This window comes from Diceros bicornis, chromosome 1 (assembly GCF_020826845.1).
Source record: "Diceros bicornis minor isolate mBicDic1 chromosome 1, mDicBic1.mat.cur, whole genome shotgun sequence".
Taxonomy (NCBI): domain Eukaryota; kingdom Metazoa; phylum Chordata; class Mammalia; order Perissodactyla; family Rhinocerotidae; genus Diceros; species Diceros bicornis.
Genome location: NC_080740.1, coordinates 42,044,603 through 42,068,514, shown reverse-complemented (window position 1 = coordinate 42,068,514; position 23,912 = coordinate 42,044,603). Strand labels below are relative to the sequence as shown.

The 23,912-nt window shown below is 36.6% G+C and overlaps 1 long non-coding RNA gene across 1 annotated transcript in view; it reads left to right on the top strand.

The window, feature by feature from the left end:
• Window positions 1-4,670: 4,670 nt before the first annotated feature.
• LOC131404484 (uncharacterized) overlaps window positions 4,671-23,912 on the top strand; it is a 95,287-nt gene continuing 76,045 nt past the window's right edge. The window contains exons 1-2 of the long non-coding RNA XR_009219805.1: window positions 4,671-4,804; window positions 8,404-8,462. This is a non-coding gene — a long non-coding RNA (uncharacterized LOC131404484). The remainder of the gene's footprint in view (window positions 4,805-8,403; window positions 8,463-23,912) is intronic.

Genomic DNA, 23,912 nt, shown 5'->3' with positions numbered 1-23,912 from the left:
TAAATGAGATTGTATTCTTAATTTCTCTTTCTGCTACTTCCTTTTTAGTGTATGGAAATGCAACTTATTTTTGTATGTTGATTTTGTATCCTGCAACTTTATTGTATTCGTTTATTACTTGTAAAAGTTTTTTGGTGGATTCTTTAGAGTTTTCTATATATAAAATCATGTCATCTGCAAAGAGTGACAGTTTCACTTCTTCCTTTCCAATTTGGATCCCTTTTATTTCTTTTTCTTGCCTGATTGCTCTGACTAGGACTTCCAATACTATGTTAAATGGAGTGGTGAGAGTGGGCATCCTTGTCTAGTTCCTGTTCTTAGAGGTATAGCTTTCAGTTTTTTACCATTGAGGATGATATTAGCTGTGGGTTTGTCATATATGGCCTTTATTATGTTGAGGTACTTTCCTTCTATCCCCATTTTATTCAGAGTTTTTATCCAATGGATGCTCTGTCTCGTCAAATGTTTTCTCTGCATCTATTGAGATGATTATGTGATTTTTATTCTTCATTTTGTTAATGTGGTGTATCACGTTGATTGATTTGCAGCTGTTGAACCATCCCTGCATCCCTGGAATAAATCCCGCCTAATCATGGTGTATAATCTTTTTAATGTATTGTTGTATGCGATTTGCTAGTATTTTCTTGAGGATTTTTGCATTGATGTTCATCAGTGATATTAGCCTATAATTTTCTTTTTTTGTGTTGTCCTTGTCCGGTTTTGGTATCACGGTAATGTCGGCTTTGTAGAATGAGTTAGGGAGCTTCCCCCAGTCCTCAATTTTTTGGAAGAATTTGAGAAGGGTAGGTATCAAGTCTTCTTTGAATGTTTGGTAGAATTCACCAGGGCAGCTGTCTGGTCCTGGACTGTTACTTTTGGGGAGGTTTTTGATTACTGTTTCGATCTCCTTACTGGTGATTGGTCTATTCAAATTCTCTATTTCTTCTTATCCAGTTTTGGAAAGTTGTATGATTCTAAGAATTTATCCATTTCTTCCAGATTGTCGAATTGGTTGGCATATAGCTTTTCATAGTATTCTTTTATAATCTTTTGCATTTCTGAGGTGTCCATTGTAATTTCTCCTCTTTCATTTCTGATTTTACTTATTTAAGACTTTTCTCTTTTTTTCTTGGTGAGTCTAGCTAAAGGTTTGTCAATTTTTTTTATCTTTTCAAAGAACGAGCTCTTGGTTTTATTAATTTTTTCTATTGTGTTTTTAGTCTCTATTTCATTTATTTCTGCTCTGATTTTTATTATTTCCCTTCTTCTACTGATTTTGGGCTTTGTTTGTTCTTCTTTTTCCAGTTAGTTTAGGTGCACTGTTCGATTGTTTATTTGAGATTTTTCTTGTTTTTTGAGATAGGCCTGTATTGCTATAAACTTCCCTCTTAGAACCCCTTTTGCTGTATCCCATAAATTCTGGCATGTCATATTTTCATTTTCATTTGTCTCCAGGTATTTTTTGATTTCTTTTTTGATTTCTTCATTGACCCAGTCGTTGTTCAGTAGCATTTTGTTTAATCTCCACGTATTTGTGGCTTTTCTGATTTTCTTCCTATAGTTGATTTCTAATTTCATACCATTGTGGTCAGAAAAGATGCTTGGTATTATTTCAATCTTCTTAAATTTATGGAGACTTGTTTTGTGGCCTAATATGTGATCAATCCTAGAGAATGTTCCATGTGGCATGTTGTATTTTTGTTTTCATTTGTCTCTAGGTATTTTTTTATTTCTCCTTTGATTTCTTCGTTGACCCAATTGTTGTTCAGTAGCATTTTGTTTAATGTCCCCTATATTTGTGGCTTTTCTGATTTTCTTCCTATAGTTGATTTCTAGTTTCACACTGCTGTGGTCAGAAAAGATGCTTGGAATTATTTCAGTCTTCTTACATTTATGGAGACTTGTTTTGTGGCCTAATATGTGATCAATCCTGCAGAATGTTCCATGTGCATTTGAAAAGAACGTGTATTCTTTGGTTTTTGGATGGAATGTTCTGTATATATCTACTAGGTCCATCTGCTCTAGTGTGTCATTTAAGGTCAATGTTTCCTTATTGATCTTCTGTTTGGATGATCTATCCATTGGTGTAACTGGGGTGTTAAAGTCCCCTAGTATTATTGTGTTACTGTCTATTTCTCTTTTTATGTCTGTTAATAATTGGTTTATATATTTAGGTGCTCCTACGTTGGGTTCGTAGATATTTACAAGTGTTATTATCCTCTTGTTGGATTACCCCTTGATCATTATGTAATGCCCTTCTTTGTCTCTTTTTACAGTTTTTGTTTTAAAGTCTATTTTGTCTCCTATGAGTATTGCTACCCCTGCTTTCTTTTCATTGCCATTTGCATGGAATGTCTTTTTCAGTCCCTTCACTTTCAGTGTGTGAGTGTCATTAGATCTGAAGTGTGTCTCTTGTATGCAGCATGTATGTGGGTCTTGTTTTTTTATCCAGTCAGCCACCCTATGCCTTTTAATTGGAGCATTTAGTCCATTGAGGTTTAAAGCAGCTATCGATAAGTATGTACTTACTGCCATTTTTTAACATTTTTCCCCCGGTGTTTTAGTAGTCCTTCTCTTTTCCTTCATTCTTCTCTTGCTCTCTTCCCTTGTGATTTGATGGCTTTCTTTAGTATTATGTTTGGGTTCCTTTCTCTTAATGTTTTGTGTATTTAGTATAGGTTTCTGGTTTGTGATTACCATGGGGTCCATATAGAGTAACTTACGTATATAGGAATCTATATTGTTGATGGTCTCTTTAGTTTGTCCTCTGTCTGAAAGCTCTACCCTTTAACTCCCCTCCTCACACATTTTATGTTTTCAATATCATCTCTAACCTTTTATTTGTGCATTTGTATCCATTACCTTCTTATCATGGAAATAGATAATTTTTCCTATTTGTGGTCTTGTCTTTTCCCCTTAAATAAGTCCCTTTAGCATTTCTTGTAATACTGGGTTCTTGGTGACAAACGTCTTTAATTTTTGCTTGTCAGGGAAACTTTTTATCTCTCCTTCCACTTTGAATGATAACCTTGCTGGGTAGAGTATTCTTGGCTGTAGGTTTTTTTCCTTTTAGCACGTTAAATATATCGTGCCACTCTCTTCTAGCCTGTAAGGTTTCTGCTGAGAAATCAGCCGATAGCCTTATGGGGTTTCCTTTGTATGTAACTTGTCTTTCTCTTGCAGCTTTTACGATTCTCTCTTTATCTTTAATTCTGGACATTTTAATCATGATGTGTCTTGGTGTGGGCCTCTTTCAGTTTATCTTGTTTGGTGCTTTCTGTGCTTCCTGTACCTGGATGTCTGTTTCCTCCCTTAGGTTAGGGAAGTTTTCATCTATTATTTCTTCAAATAGAAATCAGCAGAGAATTATGCTTTGTCTTGCTCTCCTCCTTCTTAGACACCTATAACACAGATGTTAGTGCACTTGATGTTGTCCCAGAGGTCCCTTAGACTGTCCTCACTCTTTTTAATTCTTTTTTCTTTTACCTGTTCAGCTTGGGTGATTTCTTCTAGTCTTTTCTCCAGCTCACAGATCTGTTCTGTATCCTCTACTCTGCTTTTGAGTCACTCTAGTGAATTTTTCATTTCCAGTATTGTATTCTTCATTTCTGATTGGTTCTTTTTTATATCTTCCATTTCTTTGTTGACAGTCTCACTGAGTTCATGCATTCTTCTCCCAAGATCAGTTAGCATCCTTAGCACTCTTTGTTTGAACTCTCTGTTGGGTAGCTTGCTCATTTCTGTTTCGCTTAATTCCTTTTCTGCGGTTTTGTCCTGTTCCCTTACTTCGAATGTATTCCTTTGCCTCCTCATTTTGCCTCTTACCCTATGTCTATGTATTACGTAGGTCAGCTATGTCTCCTGGTCTTGGAGAGGTGACCTCATATAAGTGATGCCTTATGAAGCCCGCAGTGTGCTTCCCTCAGTTCTGAATGTTCCAGGAGCGACCCCTATGTGGGCTACGTGTGTCCTTCTGTTGTGGCATGGTTGCTCTCCCTGCAGGTGCCCAGGGAGGCTGAGCTATGCTCCTGGCCAGCTGTTTCAATGCTCAGTTGCTTGTAGTTGTTATGGGCCCTTCAGTCTCTTTATTCGGTGTGGGGAGCCCCAGCACAGTTGGCTGCAAGTTCTAATAGCACATTTGTGTTTCAGTATTTCTTTTAAGTGAGTAGGCCCCCAGTGTGGCCGGTTGTTAGGCTCAAGGGCTTACAATTGCTATAAGCCTCCAGCCTTTAAGTCTCTTGTCAGTTCTCTGAGGATTGCAGCTGTGTGGGGCTGGCCTCAGTCATTGGAGCACCCAATTGTTTCAGGCTTTGGAAGGTGGGGCAAACCGCCTATGTGGGTCTTTGAGAAGCACAAGTCTTCTGCAGCTGACAAGCCCTGCCACCCACAGGTCCACACATACAGTCAACACAGTCCTGCCTCATGTGTGCACCCCAACCTCCTGAAGTGGACCCCATCTCTCCAAGGTGGGAGCCCCACACACTCAACCACTGCCCCACACTCTCCACCTGCTCCTTGGACCCACTCGCCAGACTGTGGAGAATCCAGGCAGCTCACTTAGCAGGCCCACAAGTTGCCCGAGGGCTTGTTGTCGAGTGGGGCCAGTCCCTGGCTGAGCTGGATTAAATTGGAGCTCTAGTGGGTGGGGCAAACCCTGGGCTAGCAGGCCCCAGGGAGAACTCCAATGGCGTCTGCCAGTGTCTGTGTCAGCACACCCACACCAGGCCACAACAATGGCCACTGCCAATGTCGCAGTCCCTGGAGAGGTCTCACCTCTCACCAAGATGCACCCAGAACCTATCAGGTGAGTCTCTTTTCACCAAAGCACTGTGCACCTTTCTTTTTGGTGATTTTAGGTTGCTTTCTAAAATGGGTGAATTTGTGTGTGCACCCTTTAAGAGCCAGTTTTAATTTCTTTGTGAACCAGCTTTTCTGGGGGTACTCCCCCATGTTTTAGTAGCAGGCAAAGTCAGATATTATGGCACTTGTCTCAATTGTGCTGGGTCCAAAAAATGCCTATAGCAGGGATGCTCCCCAGCTCAGGGCCTTGCTCCAATGGGAGGGCTACGGACCTTTGGGCTGCTCCCCGGTGGCCGTGAAGCACTGCGGCTTGTGAAGGTGGCATTTTTTTCTCTCTAGAAGGGAATTTCTGCCTCTTCCACCTCAATTAGGATTGTCGTTTGTTGCAGGAGTTCCTCTTATCCAGTTTTCAGTTCTGTCTCAGGGGTAATTTTTCCATGAGTAGTTGTAAATTTGCTGTGTCCGCGAGAGGAGGTAAGTTCATTCAGAGTCTGCCTACGCCACCATCTTGACTTCTCCTCCCAATATAATCCCTATAATAATGTCTCATTTTACTCAGAGTAAAATCCAAAGTCCTAAAATCACTATAAGATTCTACCAAACCTGACAAACCCCTACTACATCTTTACCTCATCTCTCATCACTCATCCCTCACTCACTCCCTAAGCTAAATGACTTTTCCTCAGACACTTGACGCATATTCCCGATCCAGGGCCTTCATTCATGCTCTTCCCCTTCCTGAAATGCTCTTCTCAGAGATTACACAAGGGTGGCTCCCAAAGTCCCTTTGGGTCTCTGTTCAAATGTCACCTTATCAAAGAAGCCTTGTCCAGCTGCTGTATATAAAAGAGCATTTTCACAACCTGGACTTTCCCAACCTCCATCATTTCCTATTCCCCTTACATTGCTATATTTTCCTCTAAATTTCTTATTAACATTAGACATATTCTATATTTGTTGTTAAATTTGTGTTTACTTATCATCTGCCTACTCGCATTAGAATGCAAGGGCTGTTGCTTTCTATGCATTATGGTATCCCAGTTCTTAGAATGGTGCCTTGGCCTAGTAGACACTGATTAAATATTTGTTGAATCCGTTAGTTGATTTTATAGGAATCATAGCATAGATTCTTAGAATTCTAACAGATTTGTTTCTTGTATAATTAATATACTTCTAATGTAATTGGACATACTGTATTCTCTCAAATGATTTCTGTCCCAGCTCGTTAACAGAATTGTATAAACATTAGGTTATTGTGTCTTTGTCACTCCCAGTAAACATCATAATTTAAGCTATTAATATGACCAGAACAGACCACAGATCTTCAATACATTTTTTTTCATCAAATAAAACACAGGAATAAAAACCAAAAAAACAAAAACAAAGTTAATCATCTCACCACAAGAGGGCATAAATTCATTCATAAAAATTTGTTTAGAAGAGTGCTGATGTAATTGGAGGAAAACAAAACACACAAACAAAACCTCGACAACAAAATCATCACTTCTCTTCCCACCACTTCTGAGGAGTTTTTTTGAACAAGTGAAAATAAATATTTCTACTGCCATCCTACCAGGTGCCTAAGAATTTCATTGGGTTAACAAGCAAGGTCTTAATTTCTAATCTTTAGTGGGAAGCTTAGTATAGATGGGTATTTATTGAAGAAAATATCTCAAATAGTTTTCTTGGCTTTGCAAAAGGAAGTCTTAACGGTAAACTGCTCTGCATAAGAAAATGACAGTAATTGTTGATTGAAGGCAGCTAGAAAGGGAGCCTAATGGTCCTGAAGCGGGATCTGCTGAGGAGATGGCTGTAATTTGAAACGGGAGGCAAAGAGGAGAAGAGAACTGGGATGTAACCAAAGAGAAATCCCCATTGTACAATACAAAACGTGAAATTTGAGGTTAATTTTATCTCATATACAAATTAAAATGAGTGCTGGCACTTGAGCTAGACTATAATCCTCCACTGCTACTCCTTAGTTGCAGTAAAATATGCTAGACTTGGAAAAGCCTTATGTTATTTGTGCTTTGGCAAGAAGAGAATGGAGGTGGTGCTCATCCTGAGGAGAAACGGTACAGAGGAGGACATCAGGTTCAGCGGGCAGGATGCAGAACGAAGAGATCAGTCGAAACAGGCAAGTGGAGCAGCTGGGAGCCCAGAGAAAGAAACGCTTCCGCAGAGGCTGTGGGAAGGAGCTGGTTTATCCCACAATGCGTAGGTGGCAAGAGTGAGGTTATTTAGGGTGAAAAAAAAAAATCTAGCAATCTAGAGGATGTGGGAATTCCCAAGCAACACAAATTTGGCTTATATAGAAGATTGGCTTTCACATCCAGTCTTCTAGTTATTCCAAATTCTGGTCTTGGAAAAATAAGAAACAAACAGACTTTACTAGCTTACTAACTCACAAAACGTCTTTCACTGAAATGCACAGTACTTCACTGTTAAGCTCCTAGATTTTATTTAATTTCTCAACAATTTGTCCTCTTTCTAACGAGGTATACAACTCGATATTTTTCAGTTTTGCCCTGACTTCCAGAAAGCTCCAAGTTAAATTTTATGCTTAAGCAATGCAAATTTGGAATATAATATCCACTCAATATTTGTTGAATGAGTAATGAAGAATAGTCCATAGCAAGACATTAATTGGATCTGTCCTAAATTCAAGGGTTATGAGTTTGCATTAAAAAGTACCGACAGCCTGAAAGTTTTGAATTATATGGAGACTTGTAGGGAAGTTGAAGTTTCCGTCAGGTTAGGGTAACCCGCCTCCAGAAAAGACTAAGAGGGAATACTTTAGGGTGTCCTTTGGTAATTTAATACAGTATCTAGGTTATCTCAGCCAGTATTCCCAGCAGGTAATGTCGATAGATCTTTTCTGCTTTGAAAGATTTAAATCTAAAAGAGCTTCCTCACAAAAAGGGAGACTGCTTCTTAAATCTTGATTGAAAACAACCTTTTTACTCTTTCTCTCTTTTGCTTTTTACTTTGCTAATTTTCTCATTAAAATGACATTATTTTACTCAGGAAAGCATTTGAGTGTCCAGTTTATAACACACATGCTGAAGAAAATACATATCCAAAAGAAAATCTATTGGCAGAAGCCATTTCTACTTCAGCATTCTTCTTAGTCTCCCCTCAAATGCTTTGAAGTAGCAGTTCAGAGGTTTATTTTTCCTTTTTTTTTGGTGGGGGGGAGAGATTAGTGTGAATTTTTGTCTGAGAAAATTAGATGGTTTTAATTTCTGCACCATTTGTTAATTATTCATGATAATATAATGATAGCATGATAATATAATAAAATATGCAGTCATTATTTGGGAGAACATTAGTATTTTAAATGTACAAATAGAATCTTCTGGCATTTTAAATTCAAATAGATATATATTTTCATTTAAAAGAAGTGTTAGGCTACCTAAGTGGCTAGGTTTGTTTGTTTTTCATTAATTACTATGTACATTCTCCTGTTGAAAATGATGATTTCTAAGGGAGGCAATTTTGTGACTACAACAGAGTGATCATAAATTGTCTCACAGAACACATCTCACATTTTAGACTATAATCGAACAACTGTTGTATCTCAAAAGCATGATTTCATTCCAGAAAAGAGAATCTTGATGGCATATTTAAAAGGAAGCCCCAACGTTAACTGCAACCCCACAGTAAGTACTATTTAACAAATATAGCAGTTTCCAATATTTTGTAAGCATAATTAAGGAGCATGTTTTGCTTTTTGAAATATATTTATCTTCTATCCTCATGTTTCTTAAACTAATGCCTATGCCTGTACCTTTGGGAAATAATAATTACCTTCCCAAATGGCACTTCTCCAGTGAAATCTCCTATTTTTTCCCAAATCTAGGTTCTACTTTGTTCTGAGTTTCATTTCCTGTTAACTGAGTAGAATTTCCTGATAAGAAAAAGAGATTTTTCACACGCCGATACTACTAATACCAAATAATAATAAAATTTAAAAATCTGTAGCATTTCTAAATGCTATAACGTTGGCCTTGTGTATTATAAAAAAAGAATTGATATCCATTTCCACCTTAGAGGGTACACATGTACACAGGAAATCACCCATACTGGTGCTGCACACAGTATTGATTGTATGAGCAAAAAATAAATAGCCTAAACATCCAACAACTAAGAAATGACTCATTAAAGTCTATAGAGAATTACCATGAGATACAATAACAATGTGGAAAGATCTCCAAGATTTATTCTTGAGTAGAACAAATTCAGGTGGTAGAACATTGTATATATTATGATGCCACTAAATATAAAGCACATATATACTCATATACATATACACACCAATAATATATTTTTCTATTGGTATTTATATCTATATCAAAAGTTATAGTATGGTATACACCCTCTTTGGAGAAGGGTTGGGGTGACAAATAGTGGTAAATGAGGACTTTGTCTTATGTGTATTATTTTTATTTTTATAATTTATAATTTTTATTTTTATAAAAATAAATTTATAATAATGAATTAAACATATACTTTAAAATAAAGTGAAAACTTGAATTTAAGGTAATGTAATATGCTGTATACCTTCCTCATTGCATGCTCCAAGTTCCTTTCCCTCGATTTCTAAGTATTCTAAGTCAAAATATTAAGAATACTTCTTTGGATTATGGTAAAATATTGCATATTTCCTTATTGCTAATCTTTCAAAGGAATTGTTGTCAATGCACTAAATGTTATTCACTTATGCAGTCTCATTTTCATGTTTCATAAAAAAATTTACTCCATATTTTATTTGCATCCATTATAGAAACATAGAAAATATTCAGAAAATATATCCAGTTAGCAAAGTGCAGATTCAATCTGCACGTTGGATAATAAAGAATAAACACTTCTGAAATATTTAGATACTTCCCTAGAGAAATTAAAAGAGAGCTTATGGAGCATATGTTCCCATGCTATAGGAAGCTCATTTGGTTAAATTAGTTCTTCATGGATTAGCTGTATTTTATGATTAAAAAGACTGAACTGTCTTGAAAAGTGTGGACTACTCTCTCCCTGATAGACCACACTGCATGCCATAATGTATGCTATTTTTCACTTCTAAATCTCAAATATGTTTAGCTGTTATTGGCACAGGACCAAAGAAACCACTGAGTGTGGTTAGGTAAGTGCAAGTAATTGTGAGGAACTGCATTTTCTATGGGAGACCATAAATCTACTTGCTTACATATTTATTTTTTAATTTTATGTATTTTGTGTATGGTTTCCTCTATCAAAGCCTCTGGAATACCTGGATCTTGTCACCACTCCCAGTGAACAACCCTCTCTTAGCTATGCCCAAACCAAAAAAATGTAAAGGATGCTTTCACAGAATCAGCATAAGATATTCCCCCAAACTTGGGTTGAGTAAAAAGACGTTAGACAATTCCAATACTCCCTTTTTCCCCAAAAACAATTGATAAAACACCCTACTAAAATGTGCCCAAGTGAGTCATTGATAAATTCTATTTACCAATACATTAGAATATCGTAATGATGAGGTATGAAAGCCCATAGAGTCAAACCGTCCTGTGAAAATTCCCTATATCATCTATAAAATGTAGTAGAATCCATAAAACATTAAATGTTCACATGATATGACTTCACTGTATTATTTTGCTCTTGAAATTACAAGTTGGAAATTTTATTCCCTCAGGTTTCCATATAATTTAGTGTCTAAAATCCTCAATAATCAATCCAGGGCATGACGAATTGGTACTACATTTTTAAAGTCTTGTGGCAGAATTATACAGTTGTGTATGCCATCATTCATTCTTCTCATCCTCTTTCGTGTCATAATACCCAGTTTATTCAGTGAGGCAATGTGCCCAGGCAAAGGACTACATTCGTGAATCCTCCTTATGCTGATGTGGCCAGTTTGAACAATGAAAAATATACCAAAATGTTGTGTGAACATTTTTCAGTAAGTTCCCTTAAAAAAGGAGGAGGAGAGCTCTCTCCTCATCCTGCTGCCTGGAATGTGCCTGTGATGTCTGGAGTTCTATTTGCACCATGATGACAAAGGTCATATTCTAAGGATGTCAGAGCAGATCCCTGAGGATTTTAGGGAGTTGCCATGCCATATTTAAACAGCCTCTTATTTGTTACTTTGTTTTCTGAAACATATAGGCAAACCTGGCTTTAGAGAAATTGGTTTCAACATATTTCTAAATGTTTGTTTTTAGCCTACTTGTAATTGCTCAAGTCTTTATGAATTCACAGATGCCTACTGAATGCATTTTTTATATCTTCATTGAGAAATATACCTTACATCAATAAAAAAATGCTCCCAATGCAATTTTTTATTTGTAATTCCACTCTCTTTGATATTCATTTTGACCCCTTTTTCCTTATAGTTTGAATTCAGTCAGGTATGCTTTAACCCACTGTTTTATTGCATAACTGTCTCCATTACTTTGGGTGTGGAAGTAAATCCTTTGTGGGATGGAGGAAGAGTGAGGGGAGGCTGATCTTAGTCTTTTCAGGAATTAAGCCTACTTACATTTGTTACACCAAATAGACTTGCTATTACATCTGTTATTTCTGTATACTTACTGTTTTTACTCCTCATAGCTGTTTGCTTTGTTTTCTGCTTTACCTAAGATACAGATTAGGTAAGATCTGGCTTCCATCTCACTAGTTTTCTCTGTGCTACCCTCTTTACTCTGCTCCAATCTAATTAGCCCTGTTTTCAGGTCTTCTGATATCCTATTCTCTTTCCCCTTTGCACTGCTTTGCACATGGTTTTGCCCCATTTACCTACTAGTGACCCTTCAGGTCTCAGCTCAAAGTTTACTTCCTCCACTGAGTTAGATCCACTGGATATATGGTCTCAGCACACCATATACCTTTCTTCACAGAAATAGCACTGTTGTAATTTTTTCTTACTGGTGAAATTACATGTTTAATGTATTTCTCTCCAACTAGATTTTAAATTCCATCAAAATAGGACCTGTGTCTTTTTTTCTCACCCATTTCTTCCTACTGCCCAGCACAGTTCATGTTCCAGAGTGGGCACTCAGTAAATAAAGAGAATCATCTTACCCATGTAGATAAACCTGATAATTATGTGAACGGGGGCCAGCAAGGAGAGAGTTGGAGTTGCATATAAAGGTAACATACCTGCACTCTAAAAGCAAATGTCAGGAAGCAGAGATTACCTACATTGGCATTCTCAATTCCAAAACTCTATAAGTAGTACTTCTCAATGGGAACTGAAGATTGTTTAACAGATTTTGTAAAAGTATCTTGAATCATGAAGATAGCAAAGGGTAAGTTTAAAATCTGAGGAGGACAAAAGAAGATAAAGTGATGGGCAAGTGAAATAATTTAGAAAGTAAATGTAATTAAAGTTGAAGAGAGTAAACTAAATTCAAGGAAAATTTTAGATTTTTTTTTCTGGTTTGCACCCCTCTCCCCCAGCCTCACTCTAGTTCAATTTACAAATTACTACCAGAGTTATCCTGCTGAAGAGCAGGCCTGATAATGTCACATCCTTGCCAAATCTTATAGGGGCTCTCCATAGACAACAGCAGATATAGTACTGCTTATTGATGAGTACATTCAAAAAATGAAAAACTATAATTTTTTATCATTTATTCTTGATGGATTTTATTGTTAGATGTTTGGGGAAAAGTTGACTTTCCTATTTATGATTTCAAATAATTCACAGCTTGAGGCAATCAGCAAGGATTTTTAAAAAATTTGACTAAGTCCAGGCAAGCATACTTCAATGCCTAACATCTCACAGGACCTGGCAATTTGATTCCTAGCTGGATTATTTTCATGTATAATGTCTTAGTTTTCAGGAGTTCAAATCATGCGTGACAAACTAATTTTCTACATTATGTTATAGGATACACTAAGTACTACCAAGAGAGATTGCAGAAAGTAAATCAATTTAAGTGTGCAGAACAGTGTAACGGGAATTTGGTTTCAAATCATAGTCTGGGAATAAACCTAACCACCTAGGCTTTTAATTGTTAAAAATAATTTGTTTGAGGTTGTTGGGGGTTTCTGTTCAAGATAGTGAGGTAGGAGAATCCTGGGCTCACCTCCTCCCATGGACACACTGAATCTGCAGCTACATATAGAACAACTTTCTCCGATAAAAACTAAAAACTGAGCAACTCCTAGGCAGCAGGCTAACAAGAGAAGGCTTACATCCTAAGGGTGGGAGAGACTGGGACACAATCTCACCGTAAACCGCTCTCCCTGTGTGGTGAACAACAGTGGGGAGGGAACTCAACTCTGAGCTTCTCCTTGAGCAGTGAAAGGCTTGAACCCCACATTGGGCACTCCAACTTTTAAGACCTGCACCTGAGAAACAACCCCTCAAAACATCTAGCTTTGAAAACCAATGTCCACAAGACCTTCAAGACTATAATGAACTGAGGAACAGTTCTTCAAGGGCTCACCCACAGGCCCACCTGGTCCAGGGCTGAGCGCCGAGAGAGCCGATCCAGAAACGCCCAGACTTTATGTGACTGAGGCTCATTTGCTAATCTTAAAGCGTCAGCCTGAGAGGTAGGCATCTAATTTAGAAGGCATCTAGGGGCCTGCTGGCTGGTGGGCACCATCTTTGGCCCTCCCTTTCCCTCCTTCTAGCCAGCGGGCGCCATCTGTTTTTTTAAACGCTAGGCCTTTTTTTTTCCTTTTTCTTCCTGGCGGGTGCCATCAGTATGCTCTCCCTCCGCCACACTCTAGAGTGCTGGTATCTCCCGGTGGGGAGCTTTTACATGTGCCTGGTGCCCTGGTTTTTGTGGCTGCCACCCAGGGGATGTCCCTTGATCACCTAGCTCTGGAGGTCAGGGGGACTTGAGATCCTGGGTCCCAGAGGACTGTGACAATCTGAGAGACAGTTCTTGGCAGACTACCACCCCAGAGTGGTGCAGAGACAGCAGACTGAAACACACGTCCAGTCTTTCTGAGAAAGAGGCCTATTTGCTTGTTGGGGCAGGTTTCTGGTCTGGCACACAACTAGGGGCTATGGAGGGGAATGGAGGCCGGTGGTCTCAATCTTTGCACTTGCCCTCTGCCTTGCTGCAGTTTGCCAGTATGTCCTAGGAGAGAGCTTATACCCTTGTTTGGCACCCCAATTTTTGCGGCTGCCACCCAGGGATGCCTCTACATGGCCTGGCTCTGGTGGCCAGTGGAGCTTACTCCTATGGGTCCCATAGGCCTGTAACCAAGGGAGAAACACTTCTGAAACAGCTACTACCCTCGGGGCACAGCAAGAGGCAACAGACCCAGAGCTCAGTCTCTCTGTAAAAGAGGCCTGTTAGCCTAGCATCATAGCTGCACCTGAAGGGCAGGCTTCTAATTAAACACACATCTAAGGGCTGATTGTTATCCTTTCCAGAGACCTCGGAGAGCTAACACTATCTTCGTGCTCTCCCCGGTGGCACTCCAGAGGGTCACGGGCCCTACAACTATAGTTAATAATACTGTATTGAATGTTTGAAAGTAGCTAGGAGAGTGGATCTTGAAACTTATCATCACAAGAAAAAAAATTTATAGCTATGTCTGGTGACAGATGTTAACTGGATTTATTGTGGTGATCATTTTGCAATATCTACAAATATCAAATCATTCCGTTGTACACCTGAAACTAACATAATGTTATGTCAATTATACCTTAATAAAAAAAGAAAAAGAAAAAAATAACTTGTTTAAGCTTCAAACTACTTATTGGTGGTAGCAACGATCATAAATACTGACTCCAGCTGATGAGCCTCCAGTAAGGATCAACTTTGTAGGCACTCACTAAGCCCTTGTTGACTGAGAGTTCCATTTTTGCTGCAGTATGATTGCCTAGTCATTTTTATATACACTGATGGAAGTTCTCAGCAGATCTCTGGGTGGGGCTAATAAGGACTCATTAGGTATGATTAATGGCCTAAAAATATCTATCTAATTTTCGTCTCCTTCTGGAGCAGATTTCTAGGAAGAGAACTCAGGGAAAATCCTTACTGATACAATATATAAACTTTCTGTTTTCCAGCAATGTCTCCCCATACTAAAACTAACTTCATATAGTTAGTATAACTAGAATATTAAAATAACCCTTGACAAGAAAATCATGGTGAAAAATATATCATTTCTCCTTCAGAGTTTAGGAAATAGAAAGCACAATTTTATACCACAAAAATATTTGAAATTTCAGTCTTCCATTAGTTCTGAATTAATATGACAAAAGCTTGCCTATGAACCATAGGAAACCTATCTTCCAGGAAATGAGAACAAAATAAGCAACTACAAATAATACAAACAACACATTTATTTAGAAAAATAAACTGAAAATGCTGTTTGTTTGGTACATTTTCCCATGAAGCATAGATAAATGGCTATAAAAACGGTTATATGTCAAATACAAATTACAAATGATTTTTTTAATTAAGAGAACAAATAAATGTTCAACACAAATGTTTAGTGTACAGTTCACTCTGACTTCTTGACTGTTAATGATATAAAATGATCTTCATTAAAAAACTATTGATACCTTTTTCATTGATTTGACCACACTGATGTTTTTTCATTATTATTCCACAGTTGTTTTTTAAATCTGAGACAGGTCCATTTTTTATTAGATAACTGATTTTTATAGAAGAATGAGAAACCGATGTTAGAGAATTCTTAAATGTTGCCTTTTTGGATTCCTGTAAGAAACTGCTTGTTGTGGTCTCAAAACTCATGGGACCATCTGTGCAAATAACAGCACACATCATTACCCTGAATGGAAGTGACAGTGCAAATATTAGAAGGGCATTGAGAAGTAATCAGTAAGAACTGACCTCCCCCCTTGCTCAACCAATATGGGGTGAAGGATTGAATGCAGAAACTTTTCAAGCGACTGACGACAATGCTGTTACTCCATTATGGCTTTGAGGGTGTACACAAGATGGCAAACGTCCTCTCTTTCTGCAAACAGCAACATTCTGTCCTGATACTGTTCGTTGCTGCAATGCTCCTCTGGTTGTTCAGTTTTCTTTTTGTCTACGTATTTTGAAATGCTGAGTAATTCTGGCTAGACATACCTCCTATCTCTATACTTTCACCTTCCCAAATGATAAATCAATTTATAATTTACTAGCTTAATTGCTGAATATTTTCTTGGGTTCACATATGGGAATATTTGTTTCCATGATGAAATAAGATGGATTTTGTTTGTTTTTTTGTTTTTTTGTTATTGTTGGCTTGCTTTAGTCCTTTTCATTAATTTTGTTTTAATCTTCTTGGTAATTTCTGAGTGAAGATATTTAAGGCTGTGGCTTTTTTTGCCCCCCAGGCTCTACTCATGGCTGTCAGACTAGAGGCAGATGATTTTATGCAGACCATATTAGTGATCATTTGTGCTCCAAAGTTGAGAGATTTGCTGCTCTGAGACGGGCAGGTTCATGGTTACATCAAAATTGGATCTGGCCTCAAGAAGTCATAATGATAAATCTGAAGCGAGAAAAATGAGCTGACGTGCCCCCAAATAAAGATCTTCCTTCCAACCTGAAGCAGCTGTCAGAAAAAGGAAAACAAAAGACAAAAGATCAGTTCAAGTAGTAAGTATAGTTTAACAAAAACACATAAAAATTACTAAGAATGAAGCAATCATTTGTTAATAGTATGCATAATTTAAAATTCTTTGACTTATCAAGGATTTAATTTTAATTGTCCAAACATATGTTCCATTTAAATTTCATATAAAAAATATTTGATAACTCAGTCATGAAATTTAGTAGTAGCATGCTTATATTTCGATTAAAAGATCTTCTCTTATCTCTAACAGTTTTTAAAACTTAGGATAAATTTGTCCACTTGTAAATGTACCAAGTTTTCAAGATATTTTATAAATTTTACGACTATAAACTTTTTTATATATGTCACCCTCAAAAAACAGTTAATCAAGAAATCATTTTTATGAGAGCCTTCATTTAAAACAACAAAAAAAGTATTTTCAAAACACTTTGCATAATGTAATCTTGCATTGCAATCTATAGTCTAAATGTATTATATTATCAAAAAGATATCCTTTTTCTTGATGCAGCAGAGCTGCCAAAGAACTAGTCTTCCTTTACTTTATGAATAACTGCATTAGTTTTAAATTAACTCCTTAAAATAATTTATATCCATATTCATAATTAATGAATATATTTGTTAGAAAACAAAAAGAAATGAAATCTAGCCATAATTTTTAGCCTGCCCACATGCTTAGCACCACTTAATATGGCATGTATGTATGGTCTTCTCTTTAAGTTATGATGTGATAGAGAATATTTATGCAATGACTTATTATAAAAGGTCCAGAAAGTTACCAAAATAAATCCGACATCATAATTAATTGATTAGTAAATTATTAGAAAAGTCAGAGACAGAGTAATGGTTTTAGGTTTATTTTTAATCCCTTAAAGTCCATCTGAGACCCCTTGTTTTAACACTTTCATTTGGAAGTAGGTGAATCCCAAATGCATGGTGCTTTCTCCAATACAGGCACCAACATACACACAGACAACAGAGTAAATCATTTAGTCCTTCTGTGACAAACCCAGTCATTACAGTTCTATTACTTCAAATTATTAATTAGAATTATTTTTCATTATGTTACTCTCAACTATCAAGACAAAGTCCTAGCATTAAATAATTTAAAAAAAATCAATCAAAACCAAAAAATAATCCTCTCTCAACTCCAAGAATAAAACTACTTGGGGTCGGTCCAGTGGCATAGCGGTTAAGTTCGCATGCTCTGCTTCAGTGCCCGGGGTTTGCGGGTTTGGATCTCGGGCATGGACCTATGCACCGCTTAGCAAGCCATGCTGTGGCAGCGTCCCATATAAAGTGGAGGAAGATGGGCATGGATGTTAGCCCAGGGTCAATCTTCCTCAGCAAAAAGGGGGAGGATTGGCAACAGATGTTAGCTCGGGGCTAATCGTCCTCAAAAAAAAAAAAAAAAAAAACTAGAAAAGTCAACAAACACAATTAGTCAATGTGTGTCCAGGCCTTCCTCCAGCTCATCCTTAAAGATGTTCTGTGAAAGATACAGAAGTAGTAGAAGACAATCTTTCATCATGGAGTTGCTTAAGGAGATGCAAGAGCATATTAGTATAGAGGAGTGGAGGAGGCTGCACTGAACTGGCCTCAGCTGCAATTACTACAACAGCAGTACTTGCATCTGCCTGTTTGTGCCATTTTTGTATCATCTAGAAATATAAGCCTCAGAGTATGTAAAAGAGATCACCACTCAAGCTGTTACTAATGTATCAGCAACAGTCCTGCAATAATTAATATTTTGGTTTTACTATTAAATTTAGAAAGTATGAAAAACCATAAAAACATGACTTTCTATAAGTATATAGGAACATAATTCATGTACTTAGGGCAAAGATAATTAAATGTGCCAAATATGGTTTCATATATATATTATCACTCTGTGATGTAGGAGTCTTTAGCAATCTATATCATTATTTACTACACCCTTCTTAAAACTGGTAAAACAATCTATCGTTCATTCAAAAATATATATTCAGTCCCTACTGTATACCAGATACTATGAACCATGGTTAGAAAAATATCGTCTCCTGCCCTCCAAGGAGATTAGTACTAGGAAGGTAAGGAGACACACAAATTTTCACAGTAAAAGATTTGAGCCATAATATATGTAAGTACGAAATAAAGAATGAGCATAGGAGTAGAAGCCTCCAGAAGATGGCATTTGAATTGAGACTTGAGGGATGGGTTGGAGTTTACAAAGTTAATACATTATCCGTTATAAAATAAGCGTATTTCAAACAGAGGGAAATGCATGGGCAAAGGGATAGAAGCAGGGGAGAGCATGGTACCTTCAATGTTGTGTAACATAAAATTAAAGAGAGAAAATATAATTGTGTCTGGAGAGGCAGGCAGGGGTCAAGGCGTCCTTTTGTACGATGCAAAGAAATTTAGATTTTTATCCTAAAGGTAACGAGAATTATTGAAGAATCCTGAGGAGGAGAGTGGCTAGAGGAAGCATAGGATGTACAATAGAGAGGGAGACGCAGATATACGGCAGACTTTCACAGCAAAGGAACGGCAAAGCCATCAGCTGAAAGCAGTAACTAATAACTCCGGTTGCAGAAGCTTTCTTAGTGGCAAATTGAAGAGAGAAAAATAACCCATTCCTTTCTACTAAATTAAGAGAGAGTTTCATTCAATTGCCATCGATTCAAGATAAGAGCAAACATTATTTATGAAGCTTTTTCTGTTCCACCAGTTTTTTTAGATATCTCATGGAAGCAGATATTCATTCACCTCTCAGCCCTCAGTGACCATACATTAGAAGCAGAGAATAATATCTCTTCTGACTAGAAGACATTTATTCCACCGATTGGATTCTAAGATTGGGTATTAAAGGAATACATTTAAGTCTTACTGACTTTTGAAGATTTGTTACAGATATCAAGGCTTCTTCCTGTATGCTATCAGATATCATGTTCCGTCTATTAACTTCAGGCTCCAATACTTTTTCCCACTAAAGAAAAGCCCCAAATAACTTTTCATGTGTAATTTGCCAATTTAAAAATTTCATGAACTTCCATTATTATAGATTTTAAAATACAAACATTTTTAAGCCTCTACATTCTCTTTTTTTTTTATATTTGCTTCAACTATGAAGATGTTATACACCATCACAGTTATAGAAGTTCCTCAGCATTGAAATAATGAAACATAAATTACATACACCAAGATCTTGCACAACCAGCAATGAGTTGAAATGCTCATGGAAATGCTTTCTGACCCATTCTTCAGATCAATGGGTTAATGGCTTCATTCTGTTCAAAAAGGCTTTGCTTAAAGCTAATTAAGATTTTCTTCACTTTTGAGTGGAATAGGTCAACCTTTTCAAGCACTTCAAGGGTCATTTTTTCATTTTTGTAAATTTTTCCAGATCAAAATATGATATGCAAAATATGAGTGATACTAGATGATTTTTAGACTTTGAGTCATTAAGTGTCGAGTTAATTATTTTATATAAGTAGCAACTTAAGTGACTGAGAGCATTTGTACACAATAAGGGCAGCATGATTTGAAAATGTCACAGACAGCAAACAAAGCTAAGGAAAAGCTAAAAATATTAAAAAAAGTTTGTCCAAACAGAAGTGTCTCATAATTCTAGATTTATTTGGACCTTGGTATACTTTGTATAATTCTTTTCTTTATATTTATATATTTTTAAAGTATAAATATATAAATTTGTATATATGAGTTATACATTGTTATAAAATATGCATTTTATAAAACAAATAAATGCTTATAAAGAAATATATATTATACATCAGTATATATAATTTTAAAATAATATAATTTTAAATATTTAATAAAAATCTATCTTATTTCCCCTAAATGTTAAACTAATAGCAGCAACTGTTCACTTAATTCAGTTAAGTGAAAATGTATGAAATACCTAACATAAGTCAGGCACAATACCAAGCATGGAAAATGTAAGGATAAAAAGTTAAATTTCTACTACATCTATACATGGAGCTAAATAATTCACATTTTATTTAATTGTCATATCAAGCTGTGAGTAGATATTCTTACTATTTTCCAATTAAGGAAATTCTGGCTCAGTGAGATTAATTCAAGGTCAGCACTACTACCGGCAAGCCAAATTTGCTACCCCTGCGCCATCCATTTGGCGTTATAACTGCAGAGATGAATATTTGTGACAGCGATACCATGGCCCACATGAGACTAAAACATTTAGTATTTGGCCCTTTACAGAAAAGGTTTGTCAGTCCTGGTTTAATCTATCTATTTAACTTGTTTGTTACAATATTACTTATAAATCCTTTATTTTTTTCCAGATGGATTGCCAATTATTTTAACAGCATTTATTGAATTATCTCTATTTTGGTGTATTTTGATATGCTATTCTTATCAGGTAAAAATTCACATACATACATGCTTGTATTTCTGGACTCAAGTCATTCATTTCCTCTCCAGTATACATTTCAGAGTCAGGATTTTTTTTAAAAATTTAAAAATTATTTGGGATATCATTGAATTTATAGAATAATTGGGGCAGAATTGACATTCATACAATGTTAAGTATTCATATCAAAAACACGGCGAACATCACATTTATTTAGATCTTCATTTTACATCTGTCAGTAGTTTTGTTTCTTCGTAGATATCTTTCATATTTCTTGTTTGATTTATTCCTAGATAATTTATAGCTTTTATTGCTCTTTGGATGAAATATTTTTTAATTACTTTTTTTAAGTTTTTGCTGCTGATACAAAGGAATTTATTGAATTTTAAAATATTCTTATATCTAGCTAATTTACTCCTCTTTCTTATTGATTCTAATAGGTTTTTGTCAGTTCTGTTGGATGACCTAGATCAGCAATCATATTGTCTTTAAATATTAATAGTTTCATCTTTCTTTTTCAAAATATAAACACTATGTGATTTTTACCTTTGTCTTATTTCATTGTTCAGTATCTCTAGTTCAATGTTGAATGGTACCAGTGATCAGAAACGGCCCATAAAATCATCTCATTATGATGCCTCATCTTAGGGGGAAAGTCTGACTGCTTTTCATTTTCATCTCTTGGTACTGGTTGTTTAAGTGTTTCTTGAAGCAAATTTGGTCATTTATATTTTTCTATAAAATTAACTATTTTCTCCATACTTAAACATAAAAGTCTCTTAAATGCTCTCCTTTTTTGATTCCTAAAGTTAATCACTTGTTTCTTCTCTATTTTTTTTTCTTAATCTTCGATGGTGCTGTAGATTGAATGTTTGTGTCCCTCCAAAATCCGTATTTTGAAACCTAATCCCCAACATGATGGTGTTTGGAGGTGGGGTCTTTTGGAAGTGAATAGGTTATCAGGGTGGGACCTTCATAAATGGGATTAGAACCCTTATAAAAAGAGAAGCCAGAGAGCTCTCTTGCCCTTTCTACCATTTAGGAACATAAGGAGAAGAAGGCTGTCTAGGAACCAGAAAGTGGGCTTTTACCAGACACCAGATCTGCCAGTGCCTAGATCTTGGACCTCCCAGCCTCCAGAACTATAAGATATAAATGTTTGTTGTTTAAGTCACCCAGTCTATGGTGTTTTTGTTATAGCAGCTCAAAGGGACATAGACACATAGCAAAAAATATTTTAAAAAATTTGATTTTGACATTCTTTTCAAAATAAAAGATAATTTTTAAAATCAAATTTTCCCTTTTTTTTTTATCGGTTTGATAGTTTTTAGTTTGTTAATTTGTTTTTTATCTTTATTGGTTTTCCTTATCTACTATCTTTGGGAACATTTTTGTTTTTTTTTCAGTTTTTTGAGTTGAATGTATAACTGTCATTTTGAATTTTATTGCATTATAAGTCAGACATTAAGGCCTGTTTGGTAATTCAAATTCCCAAATATTTGTGTTTTCTAGTGTGAATAAAAGGGTAGCAAAACATCTTCTGTTTCTCTGTGAAAAGAAAAATGACCTTGAGTTAACTTTTGTGCTGTTTCCATGGAAACCTGATACTGGTAGAACGTCAGCTGTATTACTAGGCAACATTGCTTATGATAAAAATAAATTCTCATTTGTAAACTGCGTCTGGTCCAGGAGGACTGTGAATGACTATAAATACCTTGTGGGGCTTCTTGAATGCGATACATTCTTGTAACTGGTCATGTTCTTTGCTTATGGGCTGTTATAAGAGATACTGATTCCTACTTAGGACATGGCAAGTGTTAGCCAGGGTAGGTCTCATACCTACCCATGATCTCAAACTCTCACACCTGAGCTGTCACTTTGAAGGGTTGGAGGAAGACTTTGGCCTTAGACACTTGTGGGAACTCTCATGTTAGAGAATCACCTGATGCTGCCCTACTGGCATGTTTTGTTTATTGTGTTGCATCCTTCTGATGAAACCATTGTCAAGCATGGTCTATTGGAGTCATGTGAGATAATGATTGTCCAGTTGAGCCTTAAACTACTAAGAGTGGGTGTTATACATATGGAGACTCTTTTTCATTTATGCATTTCTCAAAATGTTATCCGTGTCATATCCTGTGATGTGCAGGGGACTAAGTGTGGTCAGGGGCAGGTACGGGGGAAGACTGTGCAGTGCCCGCTACTCATTATATAACCTGAAGATGTAACTCACACCTGAGTCCCCTCTGAATGGTGTCACTGATAGTCCGTCTTGGTCATGATATGCCTACAAAAAGGAAGTTCCATGAGAGAGAGAATTTTGAATAGGAGGCTTAGTACCACTCCTTTAGAAAAAATTAACAAAAATAAAGTAAATGTTGTAGTGAGAGATGTTGGGCTGAGTTTCCTCAAGACATGTAAAAAAAAAGTTTCAAAAAGCTTCAATGATAAAAATTGCATTTAATCTGGTTCTTAAAAGATAGGCGATGTGTCACCAGTTTGAAAAAGAATGTAGGTGAAGAATTCTAGGTAGACAAAAAGACCTAGGTACACTTTTAAGAAGTTCCAAGCGGCCGGCCCCGTGGCTTAGCGGTTAAGTGCGCGCGCTCCGCTGCTGGCTGCCCGGGTTCGGATCCTGGGCGTGCACCGACGCACCGCTTCTCCGGCCATGCTGAGGCCGCGTCCCACATATAGCAACTAGAAGGATGTGCAACTATGACGTACAACTATCTACTGGGGCTTTGGGGGGAAAAAAAAGGAGGAGGATTGGCAATAGATGTTAGCTCAGAGCCGCTCTTCCTCAGCAAAAAGAGGAGGATTAGCATGGATGTTAGCTCAGGGCTGATCTTCCTTACACACACACACAAAAAAGAAGTTCCAAGTTCCGAGTTATAAGAAGTTTAATTGTTTTAGTTGTTATATGGATATGGATGTATAGAATTCAACACATATGATTAAATTAGAAAAAAAGCCAGTTATGGTTGCAATTCATTGTGATCTTTAAGTTCTATAAACATCTAGCTACTTTGGAAAAACATTTCATTTCATGTTCCACAAACTATGAATGTTGAGGAAATACCTTGAAAACAATTATTTCAATACGAGGAAAATGACATTGCTAATTCTAGCATTGTGTTCTAAATTGACACAATTAATTTCTTCTCATGAATTACCTATGACATTTTCTAAAATATTT